The sequence below is a fragment of the Vicugna pacos genome, chromosome 11 (genome assembly GCF_048564905.1).
Source record: "Vicugna pacos chromosome 11, VicPac4, whole genome shotgun sequence".
NCBI lineage: Eukaryota > Metazoa > Chordata > Mammalia > Artiodactyla > Camelidae > Vicugna > Vicugna pacos.
Window position 1 is genome coordinate 15,696,071 of NC_132997.1, and position 15,128 is coordinate 15,711,198.

The following is a 15,128-nucleotide window of genomic DNA, read 5'->3' on the forward strand; positions in this document are numbered from 1 at the left end:
AGTGACAATGGGTGAGTGGGTCATTCAGGTATTTGGGGAAGAGTGTTCTGATGCAGAAGCTCCGAGGTGGGGGAGTCAGGGTGCTGGAGGAGGAGGAGGCCGGCAGGGGAGCCTGGAGTGGGCGGGGCAGGAGGTGCAGGGCAGCAGGGGTGCTCCTCAGTCAGGGCTTTACTCTGAGGGGGTTGGCGAGCCCTGGAGGGTGGGAGTGGCCTTGGACGTTGGTGTGGGTACTGGTAGTATCACTGGGGCGGGTCCCTGCGGGGGATGGAGGAAGCTCAGGAGGCAGGATTCAAGGTCACAGGTGAGTTATCTCCCTGAGTGTCTGTGACAAGGATGAGAGGAATCGAGGTGGAAACGAGGGCAGTGAGTCAGGGGGTGAAGGGTTAGTGAAGGGGAGGGGAGGACAAGAAGGCTGTGGATAGCAGGGGGTCTCATCAATGGCAAGAGTTTCAAGGGAGCTGATCAGTTTGAAGGAGTCAAACTATTTGAAAGTGCGGGTGGGGATCAGAGATCACCACTGACTTCTGGTCGCTGAGATAGGTGGGGTTTGACATAAAACATCTCCACTGAGAGGTCTGTAAGAGGAAGGCCCCAGGGCAGCTGGGCTGTTGTTAATGCGAGGAGGTGGACTTCCCTTCAGAGAGGCTAAGGCAGGAGTTCTCAATCCAGGGCCATTTTGCCACACAGGAGACGTTTGGCATTGTCTGGAGACACATCAGGCTTTTAAAACCAGAGGTGTTGTGGCGGGGCTGCGGGCATCCTGGGAGTCTGGGTCGGGGTGCAGCGCACTGGACCGCCCCCAGCACAGGTGGCCCGGCCCAGGGGAGCTGTGGCTGAGGAGCTCCCGATGTATGGGTGTTTGCTCCTCAGGGAACTGAAGCTCTGGGGGTTGCAAGCCCCCTCTTCCACTCTGTTCCCTAGCCACTTTTGTTAATTTTTGACTCGATATACAAATATACATTTTTTTGCTCCCAAATACGAACACACACACACACACACACATACACACACACACACACACCCCAGGCAAGATCCTGTCTCCCCTATTTTCTGTCATATACAATGTTGAGTTTCAGAAAAGAACTCACTAGTTCTCTGGCTGTTTTCTGGCCTGCTGTAAGATGTATGACGTGGGTGCACTGTCATTATAATTAATCACTTGAGCATTGAGGGATGTGATTTCCTAGGTGTTTGGGTCCAGTCAGGTTTGCAAGCAAACTTAAGTTCTGTAGGGAAAAAAATCTTTTATTTCTCCTTAGAAAAGTCCTGGGAGACCAACAAGTGTTCTCTAGTGACCTGCAGGAGTGGAGAGAACAGCTCCTTTGCCCTGCTCTGACGTTTTACATGTCCCAGGTAGATTTGGAGTTTAGATTCGTTTTACAAACAAAAATAGGAGGAGGCATGAAAATTGCATGGCTCCTAGACTGCGCAGGACTGAGCACTTAACATGTTTGAAATTTCAACGTTGTGACTGATGCACAGACCTGGGCCTGGCTCTGTGCAGCCCCCAGCTAAGAGGGCTTTTCAGATTTTTTAAGTTGTTAAAAAGAAAACAAAGCAAAATAAAGCCAAAGAAGAATGTGCAACAGAGACCTTACATGGCCTGTAAAACCTAAAATATTTACGATTTGACCCTGTACAGAGAAAGTTTGCAGGTCATTTCCACTTCCGACCATGGTGCGAATGAATCTTCATCAGAGAATCGTAACATTGTATTCATTTAGAAATCCTAAAAATATGTTTTCATATTTCTTATGTGCAAGTGGCCGAATTTGCAGGATGTGTGCTGGCTGTCAGAGAGGTTGTTTTAGTAAGGGAGGCAGACATTAAATTAATAATTGCACAAATAATTAACTAAAATAATTACACAAAGAAGCTTTGAAGGATGCCATAAGAGTGTGGAAGGGGTCACTGGAAGCTTTTCTGGATGAGTGACTTTAAGTCTGAGGACTGACTCTGTTGGTGGGAGGGTGGGCAGGAGCAGGGCCGGGGCTGAGTGACCCGCGGGCGGCCCTGGACGGGACCGGGGAGACGTTGTAGTTCTCCTACGGTTAGTGCAGACACCTGCTGACTAACTTCCCAAAGGATGATAAGTCAGAATGAGTAGCTTCAGAAATGGATGAGGGACTAGACTTGCAGCTCTCAGCTCTGGCTGAGGTTGGAATCAGTTGGTGCCCAGTCAGGTACTGATGCCTGAGTCCCCGTCCCCTTCATTCTGCTCTCAGGTGATCTGAGGGACAGCCAGGACCGGGACCGAGAACCGTGGGACAGGTGGGCCCCGGTCCTCAGCCAGTGTCCTCCTCTCCTTGTGCCTCTCTTTTCTTATCTCTTTTAGGGAAATAATAAAAGCCTGCTGTGTAGACCTACCCTAGAGTTATGTTTCTGAGGTGCATAGAAGAAAATTTTGCGTTTCTACCATTTTCCTCTTCTGGGTGAATTTTCCTTCTGGCCAGCCCTCTCCCCTACTCAGAGGCTGGTGCCTACCTCCCTGTTTCCTTATTCCTCCCCCCCCCCATTGCCACATCCCAGACTGAATGTTAGCCACAGACATTTCTTAGCCCAAATGGTGGCTACTGACTTCTTCCTCAGAGAGCCAGGGGCAGGGATAACACAGAGCAGAAGGGGGGTTTCCAAAGAAATCCAGAAGGTCGGGTGCTTCTGCAGGTACAAGAAGAGGTAGGACTCATAACGGGACCCATCCTTTTCGGGAGTAGGATTTGTTTTGGAGGATGTGGGTGTGAACCAGAGCTCCCCTGTCCAGTGTGGTGTCCCAGGCCTGACTGCAGAGCTCTCTCTGCGCAAGTCCGTAGCCTTGGCAACAGTGTTCCACAGGCTGTGTTGCTGGCCTCTCCTCGGGGGAGTTCTGAGCCAGGGGACCTGCCAGTGCTCCCGCCTAATGACCGTGTCTCACCCGCAGGGCGAACTCTGTTGGAGAAGCTGTTCAGCCAGCAGGAGAACGGGCCTCCAGAAGAAGCAGAGCAGCTTTGCTCGCGGATCATTGCCGTGGGTCTCCTCCTTTCTTTCAGTGGCTGCTTCGGGGAAGCGTGGGGGCAGAGTGCCCAGTCCAGCTCAGCTCCATTTGATGTAAGTAGGAGACTCCACAGAACTCACTGGCTCGGAGGCAGACTGCAGTCAGAATAGCAGCTGTGCTGTGTGTCGGCCCCAATCAGCCTAAAATTTAAAAACCCGTATGTGACGCAGGCCCTCCTCCTCTCTGCCACTCAGCTTGTTTGTTTCCTTTTTCACTAGGGTATTCGTCAGTATATTTGCCAAACGTCCTTTTCTTAACAGATGGCCACTCTTGACACTTTGCTAGCCCGATGGCTTTGAAGTGGTTCTGAGCCAGTATTTCTGACTTTGCTGGTCATAGACGTGCCTTCAGAAGCATCTCGACAGGGCAAGAGCTGTGTTCCCCGTAGACGGTGGGTTTCCCAGGGCCCGGAATGCGATCTCAGTGTGTTCATAGCTCGTCTGTGTACTGACTGGTGACATGAAGCAGCGCTGTCTGCTTTCTCCCCCGGCTCCCATTCACCAGGAGCGTTAATACTGCCAAACAACAGTCCCAAAGCCATTTCATAATTCATATTGAACAGCTGGATTATCATTCTCAGGCCAGAGTATTGCTAACCTTTCTCAGGTGTGTGGTATGTGTGTGACCTTGGGGGTTGTGATGAGTGTGCCTCTAAACCCACGTGGGTAAGAATTCTCACCTAGGGCGTTCTCGCGAGGAAACTGGAGGCCTGCGTGGCTCACTCGCTGGCGCCCGGTGTCTGGGCGGCGGAGCGGTGGCTCTCACCCGCGCGGGTTAGTTCCGGTTACTCAGGGCTTCTGACCCGCGGCTCCTCTCCGTGGACCCGCTGTTGAACGAGACGGGCGATGATGTGCGCTTTGGAAGACAATGGGAATGAGCCCTGGCTGGGATCAGGAAGTGACAGGAAATAATAAAATGTCTGTGTGTGCCTGCTTTTCTAATTCCTCTGCTTTACCCGTCGTAACTGTGGTCTCCTTTCGGTATTAGGGACGTAAGTCACATAAGATATTGTGAGATCTTTTTGATACTTCCCGTGTGAAAGAAGGGTCCTCGGGACGTGCTGTGGCTTGTGAAGCTTTCTTCTTAAGACTGATCGAGTGGCCTGTCTGTTCATTTATGACGTGGCAGCTAATCACTGCTCGGTAGATCTTTTTCTTCTATGAGAAGAATTAACAATGAATTTTTTTTCTCCCTTTTCCTTTTTGAGAGGTGTGTGTTATTAGAGAGAGAGAACCCGTGGAATGTGGTGGGCTGAAAGCTTTATGGAGCTGTATTCTAGGAGATGTATCAGTTTGCATCTAGGAAGTAAAATAAATATGGTACAAAGGCAAACACTAGGCGTGTCTAACAGTTGCTTTTTGGGGGCGGGGGTTTAGATAATTTGGTTTATTTATTTATTTACTTTTGGAGGAGGTACTGGGGATTGAACCCAGGACCCTGTGCATGCTAAGCATGTGCTCTACCATTTGAACTATGCCCTCCCCATAACAACTGCTTTTTGATTAAAACTGTTCCCAAGTTGACTGCATTTTCCTCCCTTAGAGCTCAAACAGTCTTGGGGGAGAGTATAGTTCAAGTGGTGGAGCACATGCTTAGCATGCATGAGGTCCTGGGTTCGATCCCCAGTACCTCCTTTAAAAAGAAATAAATAAACCTAATTCCTGCCCCCCCCCCTTAAAAAAAGAACAGAAATAGTCTTATCAGTCAGTAAATGTGGACTTGGAATAAGCTGCAAAGAATAGAATAATCCTATTCCTCCATTTTAAAAATCGCTGAATCAATAAACAGTCTGTTTCTTGCCCTCCACCTCACTCCATTCTTGTGTTAGACTAGTGACCCCTCCCACTTGTCATTTTGGAAGGCGGCTGGGTGTGGCATAGACAGTGAAAAGCAAAATACATACAGTCCCTTATGCTGGTGTGAAGAGATTTCCTCAGAACGGGGAGTTTCTTTCCCCAACTTTGTGACTGCATTTTCTCCTTACTGTATTTGTTGGCTCTGTTCTTCCTCTCTAGCAAATCCAAACCTAGTCCAACCTAATCCAAAACAAATATGAAATTAAAGGTGCTCTAGTAACAGATGTTATTCCACACACTTAAATAGCGTTTCAGCACAGAAGTGTGTATTTACGGTTCGCATCGTCAAGAATTTTCTCCAAAGCCAAGCAGAGGTAACAGCACAGGGAGTTATGTGAACTGAGGTGTTAGTGGGGCTGTGGGGAGGACGGCTCTTTTCTGTAGGGAGAGAAGTTTCTGGTAATTAGCCCCTCTGCTGGTTTCCAGAAAATTGCTGCTGGGAGGACTTCTAACCAACAGTTCTCTCGAAGACAGTGGCCCTTTGAGACAGAACATCCTGTGGGAAGAAGCTCACAACCGGCTCTCTCCCCGCCCCAGCTTTGCTCCCTTCCCTGAGAACAAACCTCCCCCTCCCCTCCCCGCTTCATCTCTGTCTACACTCCTAATAAAAGCACTAGAGTTTTGATCTGGAGACCTTACTCATGCGGTTTAGCCAACTTCAGTCAACCCTTTTGATTTAGGTCCATGGAATTGTATACATTTTTAGGGCCTAAGATTGTGCTTTAGAAATGCTATAGAAAAGATGAAAGGATTTCACATTTTCTCTCACATTTTGACTTGGTTAAAATCTCAAGAATACTGAAAGGCAAAGAGCTTTGAGTGATAATGTTAATTCACTCACAGATGTTTACTGAATTCATTCAACATGCCAGGCAGTGTTGCAGGCTCCAGAGATACATTAATGAGCAAGAGAAATATGATTTCCGTTCTTCTGAAATTTATATCCTCTTCCCAGTGGGGTGAGACAGATCAAAAACAAAAACAAAAACAAATGAAACATACGTAATGAATTTCCATCAGATTCTAATAAGCACTATGAAGGAAATAAATTCAAGTACTGTGATCAGTGAATGGGGGGGGCAGTGAATGTGGAGTGAAGCAAGTCTCACATGTAATGTGAGGAGCCATGAGTTCAGGTTAGAGGGAAGGTCATTCCAGGAAGCCCCGGGGCAGGTGCACAGGGCCCAGGGAGCGCAGGCAGGCCTGACCTAAGCAGAGCACAGCCTGCAGGCCTGTGTAGCTGCTGTTTTGGGAGATGAGGACAGAAAGAAAGGCCTCAGGAGCCAGAACACTTGGGGTCTTGAAAGCTAAGGAAGGAAAATGGATTTTTTTTTCAAGTGGGAGCTTTTGGAATGTTTTGTGCAGGGTAAGAACATATTTGTTCCATACTGCACATGGATCTCGTGGCCTGGTCTCTGGGCAGCACTGTGTAGGAGCAGAAGCAGAAGCCGGAACACCAGAGGGACCGATGGCAGGAGTGGAGCGAGATGTGGTGGTGGTGGAGGTGACAGAGGGTCAGTGGGCGTGGGATGGATTCTGGAGGCAGAGCTGCTGGTTCTTCTGGTGGGTCTCGAATGGGGGCAACGGAAAAAGGAAATCAAAGATGGCTCCTTGGTTCTGATTTTATGTGGCTGGGTGGATGGTAGTGCCATTTACTGAGGTAGAGAAGACAAGTCAGTTTTAGGAGGAAAATATTATAAGGGCAGAAGTACATGGTGCTCTATATTTTCTTGAATAAAATTCTGTTTATTGAGAAAACTAATACCTAGCATATGACCTGACACACATTAGCTTTTGCTTTTTGCTGAGTGGAATGTTCACTTTATTAACTGATCAAAATTAGGGCCATGACACTTAAAATTATTTCAGCCATCAAAAGGGCTGATAGCCCTTTTTGTAGCCCTGCTTTCAGAGATGAGAAAGATTGTGTTCCTCTAATGGCCGAGTAGCATTGCCCATTATCCTCACACTTGCCTTTTGCTTTGTTGGTTTGTTTTTGTTTTATGTTTCAAACAAAATTCTAAGCTAGAGCAGTTCTGAAGATAGCCGGGGAAAACATATGAATAGTGCTCGTGCTTGCAGCCTGGTAGGTTGTACCGCTGGGTTGTGGATCATGGTATTTTTTGTGGTCTGGGGAAAGATTTTTTTCCTTTTGGAACCTGGTCTAGTCATCTCTCTCAAGTGTGGGGAAAAATCTCTCCTGAAATATTTACTGTGATTTCTAAATCTTTAGAAATAGCAAAACATTCACTATTATGACACATCACGTAATTTGAAGTTTCAGGCCATTGGCTTGCAACCTGTGGACGAGGTATTACCAGTCCTCAGCCTACTGTGGACCTCGGACCCCGGCTCATTGCCTGTTAGGTGTGGATGGAGGTCATTTTGCAAGAATTAGTGTGTGGTCCCTTAAGATACTTTTTCTTAGAATGCCTTTATTCGTTTTGAGATCCCTTTTTCTGGGTCATATTCATCAGCAGCTGTTTTCAGCAAACCACTAAATTATCTTATATAATTGTTGATTATCCATTAGTGAGCTCTTCTAGGATTTCTTCAATCATTAACTATGTCAGATTTCACTTCAACTCTTTACTCACAAAAAATAAAGTTTACTTGTAACTTAAGGGGAAAAAGAATATGAAAACGAATATATGCATGTTCATATATGACTGAAGCATTATGCTGTATAACAGAAATTGACATATTGTGAACTGACTATACTTCAATAAAAATATATTTAAAAAATTTAAAAGAGCAAGTTTATTTGGCCCAAGCATTTTGGCAGGACTATATGGTTATATCCACTTAATCATATAGAACCTACCTTAAATGTCTTTTTAGTAGAGTATTTCTGGATGCTGGGCTATTTTGGGTTTGGCAGATGTGCCGATTTTGCTGTATATGTAGTGGTCCACATGCTGCCCACATGGGCAGGAACTCCTTGGTGTGTATGTAAATGAGCGTAGGTTTGGATGAGTGTTTGGATTAGTGAGGCTAAAATTAAAGAGGAGGAAGACATAAAAATTCAGGCCAAAAAGAATAAAAGAAACATGATCTCGAACCTGTTGAAAGATGTCATTAATCAATAACAAGAGCAGGAAATGAATAGAATGCACTCTACTCACTGTCCTCGACAGTGAGAGTGGAGATTTGATTGACCAACGGAAATGATCATTTGTATTTGTATTCATTTTTTTTTCAGAGCAGGAAGAATACTCAGATGCTATTTAGTCAAACCTACACAATTATTTTCCTGAGAAGCAATAAAAGCTATGATGTGTCTTTCAGCTCTAAGAGCATGTGTGTGTGCAGGGCTCTATTTTTACATTTGAAACATTATGTACAGTATTAACTCTCAGAAGTTGTTTTATTTGTGGTGTTAAAATTATACTTAATTTTCAGATCAGCTTTTAAAATCATTTTAGCTGAAATACTTCTTTTTTCTGCAGACTTACCTCTAATGTCAACTTAGAGTTCAGTAGCAAAATAGATTTCATTTTCTGAAATTCATTTAGTAGCCATGTTTTCTATCCATTCCTTTACCTAGGTAATCACTGCATAAATCCATTATAAGCCGGGTAACAAAAGAAGATTGAAGCTGTAATCCTTTCTCAGTTTTACTTATATAGGTTTTTTTTCTTTTTTAATTTGAGAGACTTAAAAGATCTAAAGTACCCCATTGACCTGGGTGAAGGGCAGGGAGGCTGGAAGTCATGCAGCAGCCCTGCTCCTCGCCCCGCCCCCCACTGTCAGTTTCCCCCCCCCATGTGCTGTCCTGGCTCTTGTTTAGCTGGTTTTGACTTCTGGTATTTTAAGTTTACAGATGCAGTCATCAACATTACTGCCACCTTCTGGCTGTCATGGTGAGGATTTAGGTACCACCTTCCCTGCCCCTCCCCATTCCTCCCAGCATAGTTAATATTGTTTTTCTGGTTTCCCTTTAGTAATTTGCTTTGAAACTTAAATAGTAAGCTTTCTGATTTGCCGCTGTTGTTCCATCAACTTCACATCCTATCTCCTGCCACCTCGCCTGTTGTTAGTGCCTCTACAGTCCCCTCCATCTAGTCCAAGCTTGGACTGTTCCGGCTCCCAGTAGGTTCACTTTTATCCTTAGGGTATATTTTTAGGGTTAATGTTTTATTGATACATTTATAGAAAAAGTTGAAGAAGATATGGATACTGTAAATATTGCCCTGCAGAGGCAGGACTGTGTTCTGATTTCATTTCCTTCTCAACATCACAGTGCCCAGACCACTCAAACTAGGATGTTCATGGGGTCAAGTTCAAATGGATCCTGTTATCTGAATAAACAATCACTCAAAAGTATCCTATATTTAATTTAATTTTCATTTGGTTTATCCCTTTCTGACACAGGGAGCCCACATCCAGCACAACAAAGTTTTTGATTGCCTTCCCTTCCCTTCTGTTCCCTTTCTTTCTTTTCTTTCCTTTTAGGAGAAAAAACATATAATTTTCCTTTCTTTTTTTTCTCTCTGTATTCTAAATATCTTACTGATTGACACTGACTTACATAAGACATATAAACAAATTATTGGAATTTAGTAGTTGAAGTCGACTCTGTAGTCAGACTGTTCTGGATTTGAGCCCTGGATTTTCCACTTATTGTGCAAACTTAGGTAAATGGCTTAATTTCTCAAAGTTTGTTTCTTCTGTAGAATGAGGAGTAATATAGTGGTTTCTAAGTAAGAAGAGCATGAATACAAGTAAAACACTTTGCACAGTATGGGGTATATGATAAGTGTTCAGTGTATGTAAACTGTCACTCCACCCAGGTCATAACCATGTTATGGGTCCCAGTGGAGATATGCACAGTAGGGGGACAAACGGGAAGGGAAAGGGTAACTGAGTCTTCTTGGTAGCTCAGGGGATAACACTTGGGCAAGACCTTGAGAGACAGCTAGGAGTTCTTTGCAGGAATTGGCTATAAAAAGAGAAGTATGTATACCAGGCATGGAGATGCAGGTGACCATAGTTTATAAGAATTTCTAGATTGTAAATTGGGAGACTGACAAGTGGAAAGGAGGCCAGACATGTAAACAAGGACATTGATGTCATACTATGTGCTTTAAATAATTTTGAGTAGTTAAGCCATAAATAGATTGGCATTTATTTAAAAAAATTATTCTGGTGGCAGAATGGTGAGTGGATTGAAGAAATTCAAAATGAGTGTCTGGGTGGTCAGTAAAAGTGCCTACACTGAAATGGAGGCAGTGGAGATGGGCAGAGAGATTTGAGGAATATTTAGGATTTAGAATTGCCAGCACTTGACATCTGATTAGATGTGGAGAAGCAAAGGAGTCGATGATTTCCTTGGTTTCAGATTCACATGTCTGGATGGATGGTGATACTCTAGTAAGCATCAGAATACGGAAGCAAGAGCAGGTTTCACGCAAGATGATCACTTTCTTCTGGACTTCTGGAATTTGTGATCCTTTGGGACATCATGGTAGCAGTTGATCGAGGGCAAAGGAACAGGGACTACCAGTATAGGCCATGGGTTATAAGCTAAAAATACAAGCATATAAATCTAGTAAATTAGGATAAAGTGGCGAGTAGTAAATTGGGATTAAAGTTCTTAAGGACAGTGAAGAGTGGGTGGAGTGAGCATGGAGAGAGAATGGATTCATAGGTGGCTGTGGCCAGAGGATATTGTGTTTAAGATCTGAGAGGTGGAGCTGGGCTCCTGATTCCAAAGTCCAGTCTACAGAGTGATTAGAACTGAGGAGCTCAGGGTGTTGGCTGAGATTGGTGTCCCCCAGGATTGTGGGGGAGGTGCTGGGAAGCAGGCACTGGACCATGTGATAGAGCGAGAGGAAGGCTGTGCTGATGAGGCCGTCAGGGTCCGCATGGGGGAGGGGAGACGATGGCACCGCTGGGGGAGATGAGCTTCAGAGGTGGAGAGGATTCTGCACAGGGTGGGCTTGGACTGTCCTCTAGGTGATTCTTGGGGGCCAGATTGTGAGGCCACGTTATATGAGAGGAATCAGGAAAATCTCCTGTCCGATCAGCCATCAGATGCTTGGCTTATCACATCAGCCTTTCCAGTTATCATCTTGGGTCTGTCGATACCAGTCTCCAGTCCAGTCTCCTTACTCTAGCCCTGTGGTCCTCAGTTCAGGGCCGTGTTGCCATCCAGGGTATATCTGGCAATGCCTGAAGACAATTTTGGTTGCCACAATGGGGGGAGGGTACAGCTGGCATCTAATGGGCGGAGGCCAGGGATGCTGCCAAGCATTTTACAGGACCTCTGCTCCAAAAAAGACTTAGTGAGTGCCAAGTGTCAGCAGTTGACAAATCCTGCACATTCGATGTATCATTTTCCTACATAAAGCCTTTTAGTGTTTTTTTCTGTCCTACAGAAGTCCAAATTCCTTGAACTTCCATCATCTGCTTCCTGCCTTCAACACTTCCATTCTTTTTGAGCTCATGACCCACTTTTCTTTCTGTTCCTCCAAACCCCAACCTTCACCCCTGCTGAAGACCTCAGTTCTCCCAGCTGTCCGTGCTCTGTCCCACCCTGGAGCTCTGTGCACACTGCTGCTGCTGATCCTGAACTGTGATTTCCCAGCTAAGCTCTACTCTCTCCTAGAGTGCTGTTCAGAGTTAGATGTCATTCCTCTCAGACACCTTCCTTCCTTGACCATCAGTTCTGCATTTTCTCTCTCAGAGGACCTAACACATGTATCATAATAGGCAGCACACCCTATATGTCCCCATGCAAATTAAATGTTATGTGGAGGTGTGCTATGTCCCTGTGTTTACCATGGAAACACGGGTCTGTGATGAACACAGGCGTCCGAGTCTCCCCAGAGCGTTTTGGAGCACTCTTGTCCTAAACTGTGGATTCCAATCCCATCTTTTAGGAGGTTAGGACATTTATTCAAGGTCACACAGGTTAAAATTTTTCATGTATAATAACAGTACCTACCTCTGGGGGTTATCTTGAAGATTAAATGGGATGGATTGATAAAGCATTTAGCACAACACCTGGCATGTAATAAGTGCCCAGTGAATACTAGTGATGACTGTTTAGATCTTTCCCGTTTCTATCATAGAACCCAGCACAGCCATTCAGTAAATACGCCTTGGTTTCATGAGGAGGAGGGCTGGAAGGAAAGCCAGGGTGACTGAGGAAAGGAAGACCTGGAGAATCTATTAAGTGAGTTGTTTTGAACGGTCAGGAGTTACCTGTATTTAATAATCTTATGAACACTTGGAGGGAAAGAAGGTGGAGGATGGGATGGAAAGTGGATTAGCTCGGGAATTACCTGGCTGGGGCACCGACTCTGTGGGATGTGTCCTTCCGGGCTTACTGCCATTCTTTCTTGATCTATTTGCTACTCTTGGTTTTACTGGTGTAATAAGCACATTCTTTCCCCAGCCCTCCCTCCCCACATCTTTCTGGATGGAGTGGAATGGAAACAGAGACAGTAGGAAAAGCTGTGGGTCAGAAAACTGCCAGTTCTTGGAGGTGACTGCATCATGCCCACTTGGTGGTGTGTCCATGACCACGTCACAGCTCCGTGCTTTCCCTGGGAAAGGATTCCATGCAAATGTTGGCACATAACTTATTTTATCTGTAGTGTAGACCTAAACAAAGGAGGTAAGCTGAGGCAAGCTCAAATGACCAGAAATTGCATTTATTCAGGAATAGCAGAGGAATTGTAATTCAGGAATTCTATTGAGGGTTTGAGGTGGCCCTTTTTATGCTCAGGGAGTGAAAAGAGCAGGAGGTCCAGCCAGAGCCCAGGCAGTAGGTTCATTGGCTCAGGGATGGGGAGGGATTCTCGACGGACGTTCATTGGTCAGGAGAGAGGTTTCTATCTTCTGTAATTAAGGCAAATCAGCCTCTCAGTTCTTAGTTCTGTTTTTCTAGGGGCGTGTGACTGAGATTCTCCCTTCCCTGTCCTCCAGTCCCATTTTAGACTGAAATCCTTTCACAGTCCCTTTTGCTCTGTTGAGTATGAATGTCTGGCGTACTTTGCAGATAATATGGCATGAGTGAATGAAAGCACCACTTTCTGTAAGGACCTCTGTTTTACACAGAATTCCAAAGGCAGAGCAACTGAAAGGGCCAGAGCTTGGTTTGCTGCACAGCATTGCTCTTCTCCCTCCAAGAATTCACCCCATGGAATATGTTTGATTTTCTTGGTTGGATAATTCCTATAGGGTAAAATTATTGAAGGGAACAGTCAGTAAATATAAACAGGAAGAAATCTGCTTACTGTTCTTAGTTTTCTCCAAGGGGCATCTTTTTCATCCAATTTTATTTTTAGTTAAAAAATAGATTACTTCCTAAAGAATATAATAAGTGGATGTGTATCAAGAAGTTCGAACTTGGTTTCTTTCTTTGCTGGCTGTGCACGTGCATGGTTTTTAAATGGTTGTATTAGTAACCTTGCTTCACCACAGGGTTGATTGTACGGTGGGTCAGATTGCATCCCCCGTGTTTGTCGTCATACAGTTCAATGTGGAATAGAAGGATTTTAGTATACATTTTGAAAATTATTATTTCTTTGGGCTCCATCATTTTAAAGAGGACTCTGTCACATTCATTTCTAATCTTGCAATTGAATGGTTTATGGCTGGATCCTGTGGTAATTAGTATCCAAGCTTTTACAGGTATGGATTGAAGCACATATATTTTGAGATTATTTTATTTTTTCCACCTGGTATGCCATTTAGTAAATTTCTAACATGTGCTGCTTTTTGTGTATTTTATTTTAGAAGGCAAAACAGGTGATCCCTGCCCCCACATTATGCGCAATTCAAGTGTTTTGTTGCAAAAGTAGCAACAGTACTGATTGTTATCCCCGCACCACAGTGTGCTGAGCGGAGCGGGAATGCTGCCAGTGCTTTTATAGATTTCAGGATAATCCCCAACCATAAAGTTCACTGAAGTTTAAAAAATAAATTTTTAAAAACTCATTTGTAGCAGTCACACTTTTTAAGTTAATGACACACTTTCTTACTTGTGACTTGTCTTTCCTCATTGAAGAAGAGCATGATGTTTCAGACACCTGTTCTGGCTCTCACAGCTGGTGCTTTTTATCATCCACTTGGCTAACAGTGGGTCATACAGAATTCATTTTGAATTTCTATGATGGACTTTTATCAAAATGGGTGACCCAGCCCAACTTTTCCATCCTGATTTTCTTTTCTTCTCTTTCTCCTGAATATGCGCTGCATATTAATTAGCTCTGCTGATGTGACCTGCGTTTCTCAGGGCCTTCCTTCTCTCATGTCAAGAGCCAGGAGAAGTGTAGACCCATGGTGGTACCTTGGACTGAGAAGAGACCACCCAGCCAGGAGCTTCAGGATTTTTCCCCCAGATTTTTACTAGAGTTTGGAAATCTGAAACAAGATTCATTTCCTTTATATTATCTTTTTTGTTTAGATGAGGAGTTGGCAAAGTTTTTTAAAGTTGGCCGGATAGGAGATACTTTAGGCCTTAGTAAACGATTCACTGACTCTGTCACAAGTACTCAGCTCTGTGGTTGTAGTGTGAAATAAGCCATGGATGGTGTGTCATGAACGAGCATGGCTGTTATTTCCTAACAAAACTTCATTTACAGAAACAGGCAGCTGCCAGGATCTGGCCTGCAGGCTGCAGTTTGCTGGCCTGTGGTCTATACATAGGTAATACATGAGTTAAATTAATTAATTTATTTAATTTTACAATTTTATTTATTTATTATTGATACAGTCAATTACAATGTGTCAATCTCTGGTATACAGCACAATGTCCCAGTCTTGCATATACACATATATATTATATATTCATTTTCATATTTTTTCCATTAAAGGTCATTATAAGATATTCAGCATAGTTCCCTGTGCTATACCAAAGAAATATTTTTTAAATCTATTTTTATATATAGTGGCTAATATTTGTAAATCTCAAATTCCCAAATTTATCCCCTCCCATCCCCTTTTCTTGGTAACCAAAGAATTGTTTACTAAGTCTGAGAGTCTGTTTCTGTTTTGCAGATGAGTTCATAGTGTCCTTTTTTTAAAATTCCACACATGAATGATATGCAGTATTTTTCTTTTTCTTTCTGGCTTACTTCACTTAGAATGATGATCTCTAGGTCTATACATGTTGCTGCAAGTGGCATTATTTTATTCTTTTTTATGGCAGAGTAGTATTCCATTGTATCAATATACCACAACTTCTTTATATAGTCATCTGTTGATGGACATTTAGGTTGCTTCCTTGT

At 44.1% G+C, this 15,128-nt stretch overlaps 1 pseudogene; it reads left to right on the forward strand.

Annotated features, from left to right (window-relative positions):
* Positions 1-264: 264 nt before the first annotated feature.
* Positions 265-15,128, forward strand: part of LOC140699547 (formin-2-like) — a 72,009-nt pseudogene continuing 57,145 nt past the window's right edge.